This window comes from Cetorhinus maximus, chromosome 31 (genome assembly GCF_964194155.1).
Source record: "Cetorhinus maximus chromosome 31, sCetMax3.hap1.1, whole genome shotgun sequence".
NCBI lineage: Eukaryota > Metazoa > Chordata > Chondrichthyes > Lamniformes > Cetorhinidae > Cetorhinus > Cetorhinus maximus.
Window position 1 is genome coordinate 17,326,911 of NC_135909.1, and position 20,017 is coordinate 17,346,927.

General features: G+C 47.7%; 1 long non-coding RNA gene and 1 other non-coding gene across 2 annotated transcripts in view; one reads left to right on the top strand and one right to left on the bottom strand.

Annotated features, from left to right (window-relative positions):
- The window catches only part of LOC144670309 (uncharacterized), a 621,539-nt gene that overhangs the window by 209,813 nt on the left and 391,709 nt on the right, over window positions 1-20,017 (top strand). The window lies entirely within an intron of this gene.
- On the bottom strand, window positions 6,306-6,377 carry trnam-cau (transfer RNA methionine (anticodon CAU)). Its single transcript has one exon. It is a non-coding gene; the product is annotated as a tRNA-Met (tRNA).

Consider the following 20,017-nt stretch of genomic DNA (forward strand, 5'->3'; position numbering starts at 1 on the left):
CTTGGTACAACACTCGGTCAAATGCTGCCTTCATGTCAAGGACAGTAACTCTCACCTCACCTCGGGAGTTCAGCTCTTTTGTCCATGTTTGAACCAAGGCTGTAATGAGGTCAAGAGCTGAGTGGCCCTGGCGGAACCCAAACTGGGCACCAGAGAGCAGGATATTGCTAAACAAGTGCCGCTTGATAGCACTGTTGATGACCCCTTCCATTACTTTACTGATGATGGAGAGTAGACTGATGGGGCGGTAATTGGCTGGGTTGGATTCGTCCTGCTTTTTGTGTACAGGGCATACCTGGGCAATTTTCCACATACCTGGGTAGATGCCACTGCTGTAGCTGTACTGGAACAGTTTGGCTAGGGGTGCGGCAAGTTCTGGAGCACAAGTCTTCAGTACCATTGCCGGAATGTTGTCAGAGTCCATAGCCTCTGCAGTATCCAGTGCCTTCAGCTGTTTCTTGATATCAATGGAGTGAATCGAATTGGCTGAAGACTGGCATCTGTAGAGGAGGCCCAGATGGATTATCCACTTGGCACTTCTGGCTGAAGATTGTTGCGAATGCATCAGCCTTATCTTTTGCACTGCTGTGCTGGACTCCTCCATCATTGAGGATGGGGATATTTGTGGAGCCACCTTCTCCACTGAGTTGTTTGATTGTCCACCATCATTCACGATTGGATGTGGCAGGACTGCAGAGCTTAAATCTGATCCGTTGGTTGTGGAATTGCATAGTGCTCTCTACCACTTGCCGATTATGCTGTTTGGCATCCAAGTAGTCCTGTTTTATAGCTTCACCAGGTTGACACCTCATTTTTATATATTTCTGGTGCTGCTCCTGGCATGCCCTCCTGCATTCTTTGTTGCACCAGGGTTGATCCCCTGGCTTGATGGTAATGGTAGAGTGGGGGATATGCCAGGCCATGAGGTTACAGATTGTGTTCGAGCACAATTTTACTGCTGCTGAAGCATCCTCATGGATGCTCAGTCTTGAGTTGCTAGATCTGTTTGAAATCTATCCCGTTTAGCACGGTGGTAGTGCCACACAACACGATGGAGTGTATCCTCAATGTGAAGGCGGGACTTCATCCCCACAATGACTGTGCGGTGGTCACTCCTACCAATATTGTCATGGACAGATGCATCTGCAGCAGGCAGGTTGGTGAGGATGAGGTCAAGTATGTTTTTCCCTCTTCTTGGTTCCCTCACCACCTGCCACAGACCCAGTCTAGCAGCTATGTCATTTAGGACTCGGCCAGCACGGTCAGTAGTAGTGCTACCGAGCCATTCTTGGTGATGGACATTGAAGTACCCCACCCAGAGTACATTCTGCACCCTTGCCATTCAGCCCTTCCTCCAAGTGATGTTCAACATGTAGGAGCACTGATTCATCAGTTATTATATGTGAGTGTGTAATTTAAATCTCTGTCAGAATCTGTTCCGGTTATGAGAGTGGAACTAACTCTCGGACAGCCTTTACTGTAAATAATTGTGGAACTCACTCTGTCAGCCTCTTGCTGTATGAGAATGTGGAATTAACTCCTTATGTCAATTTCTGTTACTGTATGTGAGTGGAATTAACTCTCTATCGGTCAGTCTCTGTTATGTATGTGTGTGGAATAAACAAACAATTTGTGAGCCTCTGTTACTGTCAGTGTGGAATTAACTCTAGCGGACAGTCTCTGTTACTGTATCTGAGTGTGGAATTAACTCCTTACGTCAGTCTCTGTTACTGTATGAATGTGTGGAATTAACTCACTATTGGTCAGTCTCAGTTACTGTATCTGAGTGTGGAATTAACTCCTTACGTCAGTCTCTGTTACTGTATGAGTGTGTGGAATTAACTCTCTATTGGTCAGTCTCGGTTACTGTGAGTGTGGAATTCTCTTTCCCAGTCTTTGTTAGGATATCTGAGAGTGGAATTAAGGACCTGTCAATTTTCATTAATGTTTCAGTGAGGAATTAACCTACAATAACAGAGACTGACAGAAACTAAGAGTGTTAGTTCCACACTCTCATATTAGTCTATGTTACTGTATGTGAGTGAGGGATAAACAAATAAATTCTCAGCCTCTGTTTCTGAGTGTGTGAAATTAACCCTCCATTGGTCAGTCTGTTATTGTGACTGTGAATTAACTTTCAATCTATCAATCTCTGTCACGTGTGTAAGTGCGGATTTAGCTTTCTATCCAATCGTGACGGTTACTGTAGGTGAGTGTGAAATTAACTATTTGTATGATAACCTGTTACTGTAGGTGAATATAGAATTAACTCTGTCAGTTTCTGTTACTGTATCAGACCATGGAAATAACTCTTTCAGGCTCTGTTACTTCAAGAAAGTTAATTTCACACTCACCATCTGTCAATCTGTGTTACTGTATATGAGTGCGACATTAACTCTCCGTCTCTGTTATGGAGTGAGGAATTAAATCTCAATCGTTTAGTCTCTGGTGCTTTCTGTGGGTGTGGAATTCACATCTTACATATCAACCTCTGTTACTGTACATGAATGTGGAAGTAATTCTGTACCTGTGAGTCTCAGTTATGGCAAGTGTGGTATTCACTCTCTGTCAGAATCAGTGACTGTGAGTGTGAAATTAAATTTCTGTTAGTTTTGGTTGCTGTGTGTGATTGTGGAATTATCTTCCTGTCAATGTCTGTTTCTGTATGCGAGTGTGAATAAAGAGTCTAATAATCTGAATTACTGCATGTAGGTGGAATTAAATTTCTGTCAGTCAGTCTCTGTTGCTGTGAGTGTGGACAGGGTAGACAGGAAAACTTATTTTCCCCATTGATGGAAAGGTGGAGAAAGAGAGGGCGCAGATTTAAGGTAATTGGCAAAATAACCAATGACATCATGAGGATAAACCTTGTTCATGCAGCGAGTGGCTAGGAAAAGTGCCTGGGAATTTGGGGAGGCAGGGTCAATCGAAGCATTCAAGAGGGAATTGGATTATTATTAAAAAAGGAAAAATGTGCAGGGCTATGTGGAAAAGGCGGTAAAGTGGCAAGAGGTGAACTGCTCCTTCAGAAGGCCAGCATAGACATAATGGGCAGAAAGGCCTCCTTCTGTGCTGTAATCATTCTATGATTCAATGAATTAACTCTCTGTCAATCTGTCTTACAGTATATGTGTGTGGGTGGAATTAACTCTGTCTGTCACTCTCTACTATTGTATATGAATGTGAAATTTACTCCCCGTCAGTCTCTGTTACTGTACAGGAAACAGTTAATAACATTTGATCAGAAATAGTTGGGCCCTACTGTTCTCAAACGTGCTCGTGGTTAAACTCATCAGCTTCTCCTCTCTCTACTCTCCAGTTCAAAGTCAGCCAATGGGAACATACCTTCAAAGTAAGCGAGGAACGACTTCCACGTCCAACATCCATTCTGATTCCGAGGGTTGTTCATTTCTCAGTTTGTGTTTCCGGCCTCGGTTTTGTGAGCGACACTTGCAATAATTCACTGACAAAATCATTTGGATACTGGAAATCTGAAATAAAGAGAGAAAATGCTGGAAATACACAGCACATCAGGCAGCATCTGTGGACAAAGAAAAAGAGTTCACATTTCGGGTCACTGACATTCAGCCTGCAATAAAACACTTACTAACATCTGCTCATGGTGGCTGCAGATCCCACAATTCCCTGCATCCCAGAAAACGCTCTATCAAATGCACTGACTTCCCCGACATTGTGAGTGTGCATGCTCCCCAGGGCCGGCCCCGGGTCATTCTGAGGTCGAACTTTTACCACTGCTACTTGCCTGCCTATTCCACCAACCTGCCTCTGTCCTTTAGAAGTTTAACACTATCCTCCTCACAGTTCACAATACCTCCAAATTTCATCCACAAATTTTGAAACGGTGCCCCGTACACCCAGGTCTAGGTCATATAACATATAAGAGCAAACACAGATCCCTGGGTAACTCCACTATAAACTTTCCTCCAGTCTGAAAAACAACCATTCACCACTACCCTCTGTTTCCTGTCACTCAGCCAATCCCATATCCATGTTGCTCTGCCCCTTTTATTCCATGAGCTGTAACTTTGTTGACAAGTCTGTTGTGTGAGACTTTATCAAATGCCTTTTGGAAATCCATGTAAACCACATGAACAGCATCACCCTCCCCAACCCTCTCTGTTACCGCATCAAAGACTCGGTGCAAAGGGGAGAATCCGGGAAGCGGCGGCTGGGATGGGGGAGGCGCTGCACCATCGGCTTCACGGTGCCGTCCCCGGGTCCCTCTCCGCACGTCCGCCGGACCCGGCGGCTCTGATTCGGGCTCTGAGAGTCGCTGAGACTCGATGTCACTGAGGATGCGCTCGACAACGCGCAGCTTCTTGTTTCTGTACCGCGCATGCACGGCGCGGAAAGGATTTCCGGTGGACGACGTGCCTGTTTCGGCGCCTGCGCATTGCGGTCCCCGGTAGAGATAGGTTGTTTTATGTTACCCAGCGCATTCTGGGAATCGATGTCCGCCATTTCGCCATAAACTTCAACGCAGTCGCAAGCGATTGTGCTCAACCATTTTGCGCAAACTCTTTTGTAACAAATAAGCCCCACTCCCCTTAACCTTTTGAATAGCCCTAAAATATTTTCCCTTCTGTAGTTGTTCGTTTCACTTTTGAAAGTTTATATTGAATCTGCTTCCACCATCCTTTGCGGCAGAGCTTTCAAGGTCACAGCAACACGCTGCCTTCTAAAGAAATGGCAAAGGATGATCCATTCAATGTGGAGGGTGGTGGGGAGGAAGGTGAAGACAAGGGGAAGACTATCAGAATCCTGGGAGAGAGGGAATTGGTGGGACCAGAGGTCGCGAAAAGTAACAAAAATGGTTGGGGGCCCTGTCAATCGCAGAGAGGAGAGAAAATCAGTTGAGGAAAAAAGGAAAATAAATTTGCAGCGTTGGTATGGGATATTAGCTCTCCTCACCAAAACAATTATTCCAGGTGAAACAGTAATATAAGTGTACTTTCTTCAATTTAGTACCCCGTATTCACTGCTCACAATGTGATCTGCTCTACATTGGAAAGATTGAGTGATTGCTTTGTGGAAGATCTGTTCACTCTGCAAGCATGACACCGAGTTTCCGAACACATGTCATTTTAAGTTTCCAGCTTGTGCTCACACTGACCTTTCTGTCCTCTGCATCTTGAAGTGTTCTTATTAATCTCAATGTAAGCTCTAGGAATGGTATCTCATCTTTCAATTGAGCACTTTAAACCCTTACAACCTCAATACTGAATATAACAATTGGAGGGGGTAATCTCAATCCCCATTGTGTATCATTTATATTGGATGTTTTGCTTTAATTCACATTTTTCTCTTGATTTTGCATGGCAGCTGTTCATCAAAATTCACACCTCCTTTAAACACATCTTTGGTTTTGTTACTTGTCCATTTATCTGAGCCTTGCACCATCAACTGTTTTGTCATTTAATCTCTTCTGCCTCCACCCTGATTTGGAAACCACAAGAGAAAGTGTTATACTAGATTCAATAATAAGTAACGAGAGAGAATTAATTAATCTTCTGAGAGTAAATTAGCATCTACCAATGAGTGACCACAATGCGTTAGAAGCAAAGAAACGTCACAGAAATGTTACAACTTTCACCTTAGTTAAGGAACATAATGGCAGAATGAGCAGGAAACTGAACGCATTAGCTTCCAAACAACTACTAACAGGCAAAAGGAAATAATCAGAGACACTCAAAGGAATTTTTAGTACAATATGTATCTGATGCAAGGCCGAAGGAAGGAAACTTCACTTTCTCTGTTCATGGTGATTATGGAACTGAATTCCACGTTTAAAACCTGTAATTAAGCAGGAATGTCGATATCTGTCCTAATAATGATTTACTGTCTTTGACATGATGCTGTCTTCACTATGATGGCACTTCTGTTCTTTTCAATGCTACATGTCGCAGTGAAGAAGCTGTTGTACAAATTAGAATTTTGAATTACTGCAGGGTATCATATAGATCAGACGGACTAATAAATATAAACTTCACTATATTGTTTCCATCTCAGAAATTTCCGATTCAGATAATTTTGGAGTGATAGTGAACGAGAGAAAAGCATTCAGACTTTGCCAGCTCTTAGCGAGAAATGGGCTGACAGAAAGTCTCTGCTGGTGTGTGTTTGCAGCATTTTCCCCTAGTGTCCCGGTGTGAATAAAAGGAATTTGAGAGGTTTGTTGCAGATTTAAATGTTTATGGGAAACGGAAATCCAAAGCTGTAAACTGTAAAGCTAAATAAGAGAAGCTTGTCGTAGCAGCCAATGTTTCTTTTAGTGGGAACATAAATAGCAGAGGATGGTTTCGATCCATCGACCTCTGGGTTATGGGCCCAGCACGCTTCCGCTGCGCCACTCTGCTACATAAAGCTATTGGGTGATGAATATCAATGTTGTGTGTTAGGGAAATAAGTAGTCACTTGCTTTGTGCTTTTTGGGCTAGAATACATCTGTTGGGAGGATCAACTTCGCTACATATTTCCACTGTGTCACGCCAGAAACAGACAGAGAAACACAGACAGAAAAGCAGCAAGAGACTGTCAGGATACACAAGGTGACAGAGAAAGATGCCGAGCAAATTAGCAAGACACTGAGATGGTGAGACTGATCACTTATGTAAAGCTGTTCCTTGCTGCACAGAGATGTCCCCTGTTTGTAAATATGACTCCTGTTGTATAACGGTGCTTTCTGTTGTGTAACTTTGCACCCCGTTGTGCAAATGTGCTCTCTGTTATGTAATTGTGCTCTCTGTTGCCTAACTGTGCCCTCTGTTGTGTAACTGTGCCCTCTGTTGTGTAACTGTGCCCTCTGTTGTGTAATTGCGCTCTCTGTTGTGTAACTACGCCACTATCATGTAACTGTGGCCCCTATTGTTTAACTGTTGTGTAATTGTATTCTCTGTCATGTTACTATGCTTTCTGTTGAGTAACTGTGCTTTCTGTTTTTTAACTGTGCCCCCTGCCCCCTGCTCGAGGGAGCAGACTCAGCGGAAGGAGCAGCGGAGCGGTAACCTCGGGGCACAGAGTAACTGAAGCGAAAACTGAAAATGTCACGTCACGGGAAATCTGTGACCTGATTGGTTGGTAGGAAATCTGCACCAAATTTGAAAAAAAACACTGCAATGCTAATTAATAAATTAATTTACTAAGTAGGGATGGCTGGACAGGTGATGTGCTGTAGCTGTATGATGTGGGAGCTGGCAGATCCCATTGCGAGCCGCAGCGACCACATCTGCAGCATGGTTGCTGGAGGAACTCCGGCTCAGAATTGATGAGCTGGAGTCCGAGCTCCGGACGCTGCAGCACATCCGGGAGGGGGAGAGTTACCTTGATGCATTGTTTCAGGAGGCGGTCACACCCGGTAGATTAAGTACCTCAAATTCGGTCAGTGGTCAGGGTCAGCAGGATGTGACTGCAAGTAAGGCAGGAAGAGGGATCCTGTGTTCAGGAACAGAGGAGCTTCAGCTCTTGACCTTGTCCAACAGGTACGAGGTACTTGGGACCGGGGCATGCGTTAGAAACTGGAAGGAGCGAGTGGCTATGGTGAAAAGGAAACTGGGCATGTGGGAGCGACGCTCCCTCTCCATTGCGGGTAAGAACCTGGTCATCAGGTGTGAGGTACTCTCGCTGTTGCTGTACGTGGCGCAGGTCTGGCCCATTCCACACTCCTGCGCGATGGCGATCACTCGAGCCATCTTCCGCTTTATCTGGAGGTCGAAAATGGATCGTGTCTGCAGGGACGCGATGTACAAGCCTCTAGATAAAGGGGGAAAAAACGTGCCCAACATCGCCCTCATACTGATGGCCACCTTTGTGTGCGGCTGCATCAAGCGGTGCGTAGACCCTCAGTACGCAAACACCAAGTGTCACTACGTGCTGAGGTTCTACCTGTCCCCGGTGTTGCGAAGGATGGGTCTGGCCACGCTGCCGCGGAACGCTCCAAGTAGTTGGACCGTGCCGTACCACCTGTCCCTGGTGGAAAAATTTATGCAGAAAAACACCTTTGACCACAAGTCCATCAGGCAGTGGTCAGCACGTAACGTCCTAGAGGCCCTGAGGGATAAGGAGAGGGTGGACCCTGTGGGATGGTTCCCCGAGCAGACTGTCAAAGTCATTTGGCAGAATGCCTCATCGCCAGAACTTTCCAACAAGCACCAAGACGTAGCTTGGCTGGTGGTGAGAAAGGCCCTCCCCGTCAGATCCTTCCTACACGCCAGGAGTCTCACCCCCTCTGCACGATGCCCTCGAGGTGGCTGTGGTGGGGAAGAGACCGTTGTTCACCTCCTTGTGGATTGTGCCTTTGCAAAGAAAGTCTGGAGAGAGATGCAGTGGTTGCTGTCGAGGTTCATCCCGAGCAGTTCTGTGACACAGGACTCTGTGCTCTACGGGCTGTTCCCAGGGACACACACCGAGACAAACATCGACTGCAGCTGGAGGATCATCAACTCGGTGAAAGACGCGCTTTGGTCTGCCCGAAACTTGTTGGTCTTCCAGCACAAAGAGTTGTCCCCGACCGATTGTTGCGGACTGGCACAATCCAAAGTCCAGGAATACGTGCTGAGGGACGCACTAAAGCTTGGGGCAGCTGCCGCAAAGGCGCAATGGGGAAGGGTCGCTGTCTAAGACCTTTCTACCACAGCGCACCGAGAGACTGGGAACTGTTTAGAGCCCCTCGGGCTGTACAGATCAAGATGAAAGGCTGTAAATGATTGTAACATTGTTTGTACTGATGCACCTGGTGATACATTTTGTAAAAGTTTAACCTGGATTGTACCCTTGTAATGTTGTTTTTGAAATGGTTTTGAATGTGATTGAAGATTTTTTATGAATAAAGTATATTTTTACAAAAAAAAAAAAAAAGTACTTGCTCGCTTCTCGGCCTTTTGGCTAAGATCAAGTGTAGTGTTGCAGGGGCGACACCATGGTCCTGCCAAGGCAAGGTCGGGATGGAAGGGCGATAACCAATCGCAATCCAAATCCATACCGTGGGCTACCTATCACCGTCCGAGTCACGGTGAACCACAGCGAAGGAGGATCACCTATGGATCGGGGCTTCTTCACCAGGAGGATCCTGTTGAAGGCGTGCGGCTTCCAAGCTACGGAGATCTTCACCCTGCACGACTCCCGCAAAGGTGGTTATTTTGACGTGACGTTCAAGCGGGTGGCAGACTGCGTCCGGCTCCTGAGGGTGTTCGAGGAGAAGAGAGACCTGCCGGAGATGAAGATCCTGACGGCGGAGCCGCACTTTTCTCTGCCGTTGCAACGGGAACGTGAGGTGATGGTGCATGTGTACAACCCCTTCGTCCCTGTCGCCGACGTGGTCACCTTCCTCACCAGGTACTTCGATAAGGTGGGGAGCGGCACCGAGATCCGAGACGACTTGGGGATCTGGACAGGCAAACGCCTGTTTAAGGTCACGCTAAAGACCGATGGTAAGGGAGCCATTTTCCACCCTCCTTCCAGTTTCGCTATCGGGGGAAACCGTGGCTACCTGGTTTACGCTGGGCAACCCAAGCATTGTCGCTCATGCGGCAAGGCTGGTCATGTGGCGGCCAACTGCAGCGCCTCCCTCTGCAAGATCTGCAAACAGGAAGGGCACCAGACAAAAGACTGCAAACAGGCCAAGTGCTGCAACCTGTGTGGCGAGGCAAGTCACCTCTACAGGACTTGCCCCAAACGCTGCCGTACTTACGCACAGGCAGCCAAAGCCGACCAGGGGGAAGCAGAAGAAATGTTCCGTGTCACTCCAACCACCAAGGCCCCCAGGGAGCTCAATGGGACAAAGGAGGACACAGAGAGAGACAAGGTGGAGAAAGAGATTGAGGCAACAGAGAGCCAACCAACAGCACTACCCCCTGAACCTCCCAGTCCTCAGGACAGCGAATCAATGGAGGAGGAGGCAGCAGTGGAAAAGCAGCAGGGGGAGTGGCGGACGGTGAAGAAGAAGAAAAGTAAGAGGGAGCGAAGAAGAAGCAAAGGCGTTTCCCAGAGAAGCGGCAAGAGGCGTCTCCCATCCGACACGGATGACAAGGGCAGCAGCTCTTCGGATGATGAAGTGCCAGAGCGGCACCGACAGAAGAGGCGGCAAAGCTCCAGGGCGTTGGAGGACGAGACACCCGAGCTCCAGAAAATTGGAGACAACAAGGAGACCAGCGCACCTCAACTTTGCCTGCAACCTGAGGAGGCCAGTGCACCACAGCCCCTGGAATCTGGGAGCAGTGAGGCAATCATCGCACCCCAGCTCCAGGAAGCCGGGAACAGCAACACCCCAGAGGGGGTGAGTTTTGGAGAAGCTTCTCCAGCAAAGGTCATCTCAAAACCCGCTCTCTACGTGAACCTCCAGATGCCACCGGAGCAGAACACGGCCAAGGAGATCTACCTCAGCCCATCCAAAGTGAAGGAATTTGAGCTCACTACGGGTATGAAGGAGCAGACTAAAGGTCTGGGACTCTCAGAGACAGTGGGTTTGGTAGGAGAATAAATGCTTTAAAATGGGTTTAAAGATTGTATCCATAAATGTGCGTAGCATTAAATCTACTACGCGATGTGTTGCGACCTTGGACTACCTAGCCAAGGTCAAAGCTAACCTGTTGTTTCTGCAGGAGTGTGCGATACCGCACCTCAGCTTCTACAGGCAATGGTCACGATGGTGGTCCCACGGGCCATCGATCTGGTCGGGCGGAAACGACTCTCGTTCCTCCGGCCTGGGTATTCTGCTGCGGGGAGGCAACTTCACCGTCTCCGAGGTCAAGGAGGTGGTGGGCGGGCGACTCCTCGTAGCAGACGTAATGTACAAGAACGCTCCACTCCGGTTAATTAACGTGTATGGCCCGGCACAAGGGGCTGAGCGGCTGGAGGTTTTTCAGCAGCTCCCACTGCTGCTGGCGACCTCCAGGCCGGTCATTCTGGGCGGGGACTTCAACTGCATCATCGATGCGGCTGGACGATCCGGCAGGGCCGGAAGCAGATTGGACGCTACGTCCAGATCCCTGATGGAAACAGTTAAGGATGCCAAGCTGCACGACGTCTTCAGCAACCCTGCAGACGGAGCGCAGCGTAGATACACCTGGTCGCGGCCAGACGGGTCCATTCGTTCCAGGATAGACTTCCTGTTTGTGTCCCGTGCATTCACAGTCAGATCCACCGAGGTCAAGCCGGTGTTCTTCTCTGACCACTGCCTCCTACTGGCGGACTGCCACTTGGAGAAGGACCTGAGGGTGGGCAGGGGGGCATGGAAGCTAAATGTGCAACTGCTGACCCCAGAGAACATTGAGGAGCTCAAGAGGGATTACAAAGGTTGGAGAACCGTGAAACCCCTCTTTGAGTCCCTGACACACTGGTGGGAAGTGATCAAGGGAAGCATCAAGAGGTTTTTCATCCGCAAAGGCACCCAGAAAGCTAGAAAGGAACAGAGGGAAATGTCCCGACTCCAGAAAAAGATGCAGAATCTGCTCCGGCTGCAGTCGATGGGGGTCGATGTCAAGGAGGAGCTCCAAGAGGTGAAGGGCCAGCAAGCCTCGCACTTTGCCTCGGAGGCCTCCAAGATCATCTTCCGTTCCAGGGTCCGCTCCGTGGAGCAGGATGAGACGTGCTCACGTTTCTTCTTCCAAAAGGTACACAGAGAGCGCTCTGTGATCAGCAGCCTGAAGGAAGAAGACGGCTCAGTAAAGTCATCACGGTCCGACATTCTGAGGATCAGCAAATCCTTTTATGCCGGACTGTATGACGTGAAGCCCACGGACAGCACGGCCTCCCAGTCCTTCCTGTCCTCTATCACGGAGGTCTTAGACCACAGTACGCGGGAGAGCCTAGACAAACCGCTAACTCCTGATGAACTGACTAAGGCCCTCGAGTCCTTCGAGAAGAGTAAAACTCCCGGAAGCGACGGCTTGCCGGCGGAGTTGTATTCGGCTCTGTGGGACTTGATCGGCCCAGACCTGCTAGGAGTGTACGAGAGTATGCTCCTGGCCGGTAGTATGTCAGAATCCATGAGGAAAGGCATCATCACCCTCATCTACAAGCACAAGGGGGAAAGGGAGGAAATTAGAAATTGGCGACCCATTTCACTGTTGAATATGGACTATAAGATTCTGTCCAAGGTCATCGCCAATCGGGTCAAATCCGCTCTGGAATTGGTGATTCACCCTGACCAGACCTGCTCTGTGCCAGGCAGGAAGATCTCTGACAGCCTGGCGCTGCTCAGGGATACGATTGCCTATGTACAGGACAGGGGTGTGGATACCTGCCTCATCAGCTTGGATCAGGAGAAGGCCTTTGACAGAATATCGCACACCTACATGGGGGATGTGCTCTCCAAAATGGGGTTTGGGGAGGGAATTCGAAATTGGATCCAACTGCTCTACACTAACATCAGTAGCGCAGTCTCAATCAATGGGTGGGAAACAGATAGCTTTCCGATTAAATCTGGAGTCAGGCAGGGCTGTCCTCTCTCGCCTGTCCTTTTCGTGTGCTGCATAGAACCCTTTGCCGAGTCCATCAGGAAGGATCCGGGCATAAGAGGAGTGACGATCCCAGGCAGTGGAGGCACTCAGGTAAAAGCCTCCCTGTACATGGACGACGTCGCTGTCTTCTGCTCGGATCCGCTGTCGGTGCGCAGACTGATGCACATCTGCGACCAGTTCGAACTGGCCTCGGGAGCCAAGGTAAATCGTGGGAAGAGCGAGGCCATGTTCTTTGGGAACTGGGCTGACCGATCCTTTGTCCCCTTCACTGTCAGGGCTGACGGCCTGAAGGTGCTGGGGATATGGTTCGGAGGGACCAGGGCATGCGTTAGAAACTGGAAGGAGCGAGTGGCTATGGTGAAAAGGAAACTGGGCATGTGGGAGCGACGCTCCCTCTCCATTGCGGGTAAGAACCTGGTCATCAGGTGTGAGGTACTCTCGCTGTTGCTGTACGTGGCGCAGGTCTGGCCCATTCCAGACTCCTGCGCGATGGCGATCACTCGAGCCATCTTCCGCTTTATCTGGAGGTCGAAAATGGATCGTGTCCGCAGGGACGCGATGTACAAGCCTCTAGATAAAGGGGGAAAAAACGTGCCCAACATCGCCCTCATACTGATGGCCACCTTTGTGTGTGGCTGCATCAAGCGGTGCGTAGACCCTCAGTACGCAAACACCAAGTGTCACTACGTGCTGAGGTTCTACCTGTCCCCGGTGTTGCGAAGGATGGGTCTGGCCACGCTGCCGCGGAACGCTCCAAGTAGTTGGACCGTGCCGTACCACCTGTCCCTGGTGGAAAAATTTATGCAGAAAAACACCTTTGACCACAAGTCCATCAGGCAGTGGTCAGCACGTAACGTCCTAGAGGCCCTGAGGGATAAGGAGAGGGTGGACCCTGTGGGATGGTTCCCCGAGCAGACTGTCAAAGTCATTTGGCAGAATGCCTCATCGCCAGAACTTTCCAACAAGCACCAAGACGTAGCTTGGCTGGTGGTGAGAAAGGCCCTCCCTGTCAGATCCTTCCTACACGCCAGGAGGCTCACCCCCTCTGCACGTTGCCCTCGAGGTGGCTGTGGTGGGGAAGAGACCGTTGTTCACCTCCTTGTGGATTGTGCCTTTGCAAAGAAAGTCTGGAGAGAGATGCAGTGGTTGCTGTCGAGGTTCATCCCGAGCAGTTCTGTGACACAGGACTCTGTGCTCTACGGGCTGTTCCCAGGGACACACACCGAGACAAACATCAACTGCAGCTGGAGGATCATCAACTCGGTGAAAGAGGCGCTTTGGTCTGCCCGAAACTTGTTGGTCTTCCAGCACAAAGAGTTGTCCCCGACCGATTGTTGCGGACTGGCACAATCCAAAGTCCAGGACTACGTGCTGAGGGACGCACTAAAGCTTGGGGCAGCTGCCGCAAAGGCGCAATGGGGAAGGGTCGCTGTCTAAGACCTTTCTACCACAGCGCACCGAGAGACTGGGAACTGTTTAGAGCCCCTCGGGCTGTACAGATCAAAATGAAAGGCTGTAAATGATTGTAATATTGTTTGTACTGATGCACCTGGTGATACATTATGTAAAAGTTTAACCTGGATTGTACCCTTGTAATGTTGTCTTTGAAATGGTTTTGAATGTGATTGAAGATAATTTATGAATAAAGTATATTTTTACAAAAAAAAAAAGGTACTTGCTCCCTGTGTAGATGAGGATCAGGTCTGTAGGGAGGATGAGCCAGCTCACCATGGCAACGTGGCACAGGAGGCCATTCAAGATGGGGGAGCAAAAAGACAAGTGGTAGTTGTAGGGGATTCTATAATTAGGGGAATTGATAGCATCCTTTGTAAGCAGGATCGAGAGTCCTGCATGGTATGTTGCTTGCCCGGTGCCAGGGTGAGGGAAATCTCTGACCGGCTTGAAAGGAGAGAGAGGGGGAGGATCCGGTTGTTGTGGTCCACATCGGGACAAATAACATAGGTAAGACTAGGAAAGAGGACCTGTTTGGTGATTATCAGGAGCTAGGAACTATATTTAAGAACGGGTCCTCAAAGGTTATAATCTCCGGACTACTACCCAAGCCACGTCCAAATTGGCATAGGGATGCGAGAATAAGGGAAGTAAACACGTGGCTAAGGGAGTGGTGCAGGAAAGAGGGGTTCCATTTCGTGGGGAACTGGCATCAGTATTGGAAGAGGAGGGATCTGTACCATTGGGATGGTCTCCATCTGAACCAATCTGTGACCAATGTTCTAGCAAAAAGGGTAAATAGGGTGGTCAACAGGACTTTAAACTAGAAAGTGGGGGCGAAGGGAAGGGGAAATCTCCAGGAAGTCTGACTAATGGGAAACAAATCAACAGGTTAGCGTGTGGGGGGTGGATTCAGCTTCATGGAAAATTATGAAAAAACTGAAAAGAAAGGAGAGCCCAGGAGAGGCAATTAAAGTCTCCAGAACACAAAATAGGACAGAGTGTTTGGAAAGGGATAGGAATCTAATTCAAGCACAGCAGATAAAGGGACGACAATGAGAAGGGGGAGGGGAAATACAGGACTGAAGGTGCTGTATCTGAATGCACGCAGTATACGAAATAAAGTAAATGAGCTTGTGGTGCAGATTGAAATTGGCAGGTATGATGTGGTGTGCATCGTGGAGACATGGCTGCAAGGGGATCATGACTGGGAGCTAAATTTCCAAGGATATACACCCTATCGAAAAGATAGGCAGGTTGGCAGAGGGGGTGGGGTTGCTTTGTTTGTAAGAAATGAAATTAAATCGATAGCAAGAAATGATGTAGGGTCAGATGATGTAGAATCTGTGTGGTTAGACTTGAGGAACCGCAAAGTTAAAAAAACCATAATGGGAGTTATGTACAGGCCTCCGAACAGTAGTCAGGATGTGGGACACAAGATACACCAGGAGATAGAAAAGGCGTCTAAGAAAGGCAAGGTTATAGTGATCATGGGATATTTCAATATGCAGGCAGACTGGGAAAATCAGGTTGGTAGTGGATCCCAAGAAAAGGAATTTGTGGAATGTCTACGAGATGTCTTTTTGGAGCAGCTTGTGGTGGTGCCCACTAGGGAACAGGCAATTCTAGATTTAGTGATGTGAAAGAGGCAGATTTGATAAGGGAGCTTAAGATGAACCCTTAGGAGGAAGTGACCATCATATGATGGAATTTACCCTGCAGTTTGAGAGGAAAAAAGCTGGAATCAGATGTAACGGTATTACAGTTGAATAAAGGCAACTACAGAGGCATGAGGGGGGAGCTGGCCAGAATTGATTGGGTGATGAGCCTAGCAGGAAAGACAGTGGAACAGCAATGGCAGGAGTTTCTGGGAATAATTTTGGAGACACAGCAAAAATTCATCCCGAGGAAGAAGAAGCATACTAAAGGGAAGAAGAGGCAACCATGGCTGACAAGGGAAGTCAGGCACAGCATAAAAGCTAAAGAGAAAGCGTACAATGCGGCGTATAGCAAAGGGAAGCCAGGGGATTGGGAAGCCTACAAAGACCAACAGAGGACAACTAAAAAAGAAATAAGGAGGGAGAATATTAAATATGAGGGTAAACTAGCCAGTAGTATAAAAGAAGATTGCAAGAGTTTTATTTAGATATATAAATGGTAAGAGAGAGGCAAAAGTGGACATTGGGCCGCTGGAAAATGACACTGGAGAAGTAGTAGTGGGGAAGAAAGAAATGGCAGAGGAACTGAATAGGTACTTTGCATCAGTCTTGACGGTGGAAGACACGAGTAACATCAAAAAATTCAAGAGAGTCGGGGGGCAGAGGTGAGTATGGTGGCAATTACCAAGGAGAAGGTGCTAGGAAAACTGAAAGGTCTGAAGCTGGATAAATCACCTGGACCAGATGGATTACACCACAGAGTTCTGAAGGAGATAGCTGAAGAGATAGTGGGAGCGTTAGTGGTCATCTTTCAGGAATCTCTGGAGTCAGGGAGGGTCACAGAGGACTGCAAAATCGTGAATATAACCATGCTGTTTAAGAAGGGAGTGAGGCAAAAGATGGGAAATTAGAGGCCGATTAGACTGACCTCGGTCGTTGGTAAGATTTTAGAGTCCATTATTAATGATGAGATTTCAGAATACTTGGAATTGCATGATAAAATAGAGCAAAGTCATCATGGCTTCATCAAGGGGAGGTCATGCCTGATAAATCTGTTAGAAGTCTTTGAGGAGATAACGAGTAGGTTAGACAAAGGAGAGCCAATGGATGTTATGTACTTGGACTTCCAGAAGGCCTTTGACAAGGTGCCGCACAGGAGGCTGCTCAGTAAGATAAGAGGCCATGGTGTTAGAGGCAAGGTACTAGCATGGATGGAAGATTGACGGTCTGGCAGGAGGCAGAGAGTGGGGATAAGGGGATCCTTCTCAGGATGGCGGCCGGTGACTAGTGGAGTTCCGCAGTGGTCAATGTTGGAACCACAACTTTTCACTTTATACATTAATGATCTTGATGAAGGAACTAAGGGCATTCTGGCTAAGTTTGCAGATGATACAAAGATAGGTGGAGGGATAGGTAGTACTGAGGAGGCTGGGAGGCTGCAGAAGGAGTTAGACAGGTTAGGAGAATGGGCAAATAATTGGCAGATGGAATCCAAAGTGGTGAAGTGTGAGGTAATGCACTTTGGTAGGAAGAATAGAGGCATAGACTATTTTCTAAATGGGGAGAGAATTCAGAAATCTGGACTGCAAAGGGACTTGGGAGTCCTAGTCCAGGATTCTCTTAAGGTTAACTTGCAGGTTGAGTCGGTAGTTAGGAAGGCAAATGCAATGTTGGCATTTATTTCGAGAGGACTAGAATATAAAAGCAGGAATATGCTGCTGAGGATTTATAAGGCTCTGGTCAGACCGCATTTAGAATATTGTGAGCAATTTTGGGCCCCATATCTCAGGAAGATGTGCTGGCCCTGGAGAGGGTCCAGAGGAGGTTCACGAGAATGATCCCAGGAATGAAAGGCTTGAGGATGAGGCTATGAGGAACGTTTGAGGACTCTGGGTCTATACTCGATGGGGTTTAGAAGGATGAGGGGGGATCTGATTGAAACTTACAGAATACTGAAAGGCCTGGATAGAGTGGACGTGGGGAAGATGTTTCCATTAGTGGGAGAGACTAGGGCCCGAAGGCACAACCTCAGAGTAAAGGGAAGACCTTTTAGAACAGAGATGAGAAGAAACTTCTTTAGCCACAGAGTGGAGAATCTATGGAATTCATTGCCACAGAAGGCTGTGGAGGCCAGGTCTTTGAGTGTATTTAAGACCGAGATAGATAGGTTCTTGATTGGTAAGGGGATCAAAGGTTACGGGGAGAAGGCGGGAAAATGGGGTTGAGAAACTTATCATCCATGATTGAATGGCGGAGCAGACTCGATGGGCCGAGTGGCCTAATTTCTGCTCCTATGTCTTATGGTCTTATGGTCTAACTGTGCTCTCTGTTGTGTATAACCGTGCACTCTTTAGTCTAATTCTGTTCTCTGTCGTGTCATGATGCTCTTTGTTGTGTAACTGCACCCTCTATTGTGTAACTGTGCCCCCTGTTGTTTAACTGTGCTTTCTGTTGTGTAACGGTGCTCTCTGTTATGTAATTGTGTTCTCTGTTATGTAGCTGTGCACTCAGTGACTCATAGAGGTCTACAGCACAGAAGGAGGCCATTCTGCCCATCGTGTCCTCGCCTGTCATCAGAGATCCGACTAATCCCATTTCCCAGCACTTGGCCCAAAGCCCTGGAGGCTATAGCAACATAACTGAATACCTAAATACTTCTTAAATGTTACGAGAGTTTCTGACTCAACCACCCTTGCAGGCAGTGAGTTCCAGACTCCCACCACCCTCTGTGTAAAAATATACCATTTCTACTCCCCTCCTAGCCTTCTATCTCTTACCTTATATCTATGCCACCTGGTTATTGACCCCTCTACTCATGGAAAAAAAAATAGTGCCTATTCCCTTCATAATCTTATACACCTCTATCAGTCCTCTTCTCAACCTTCACTGTTCCAAGGAAAACAAACCCAGCTTATCCAATGTTTCCTCATAGCTCAGACCCTCCAGCCCAGGCATCATCCTGGTAAATCTCCTCTGCATCTCTCCAGTGTAGTCATCACCCTTCCTATAATGTGGTGACCAGAACTTCATGCAGTACTCCAGTTGTGGCCTAACCAGCGTTTTATACAGTTCTAACATAACCTCCCTGCTCTTGTGTTCTATGCCTCGGCTAATAAAGGCCAACATCCCATATGCCTTCTAACCACCTTATATACCTGCCATGCTACCTTCAGGGATTTGTGAATATGCACTCCAAGGTCCCTCTGATCTTCAGTACTTTCCAAGGTCCTACCATTCATCGTTTAATTCCATGCCTTGTTAGCCCTCCCCACATTTTTCTGGGTTGATTTCCATTTGACACTGCTCTGCACCTGACCAGTCCATTGATATCCTCCTGCAGTTTACGACTATCCTCCTCATTATTTATCACCCTACCAATTCTCGTGTAACCTGCGAACTTCTTGATCATATCCCCTATATTTACGTCCAAATCATTCATGTACACCACAAACAGCAAGGGCCCCAACGCCGAACCCTGTGGAACCCCACTGGAAACAGGCCTCCAGTCACAAAAATATCCCTCTACTATCACCCTCTGCTTCCTGCCTCTCAGCCAATTTTGGATCCAACATGCCACTTTGTCTTGGATCCCATGGGCTCTTACTTTCTTGACCAGTCGGCCATGAAGGACTTTATCAAAAGCCTTGCTAATGTCCATGTAGACCACACCAAATGCATACCCTCATCAACACTCCTGGTTACCTCCTCAAAAAATTCGATCAAATTTGTCAAACACGACCATCCCTTAACAAATCCATATTTACTACCCCTGCTTAATCCGTGTCTCTCCAAGTGCAGATATATTCTGTCCCTCAGAATTCTTCCCTACCACCGAGGTTAGACAGAATGTCCTGTAATTTCCTGGTCTATCCCTTCCTCCTTTTTTAAATAATGAGACAACGTTAAAAGTCCTCCAGTCCCCTAGCAACTCACCTGTGGCCAGAGAGTATTTTAAAATTACTGTCAGGGCCCTTGATATCTCTTCCTTTTTCTCTCACAACAGCCTGGGATACATTCCATCTGGGCATGGGATTTATCCACTTTTAAGGCTGCTAACCCCATTCGTACCTCTTCTCTCTCTATTTCACAGTCCTCCACCCTAATGTCTATGTCTGCATTGTACTTTTCCATTGTGCAGACTGACACAAAGTATTCGTTGAGGACTGTACCCACGTCTTCTAGGTCCACTCACAGGTTACCTCTATGATCAGGAATAGGCCCTACTCTTTCCCTAGTTATTCTCTAAATCTTTATATGTTGAATAAAATCCTTTGGGTTTTCCCTTATACTACCCACCAATGCTTTCTCATGCACCCTCTTAGCTTTCATAATTTCATTCTTAAGTTCCCCTCTGCACTTCCCGGTCCAAACTTATCCTTTTCCATAACTATCCTAAATCTAACTGAGTTATGGTCACTATCTCCAAAATAC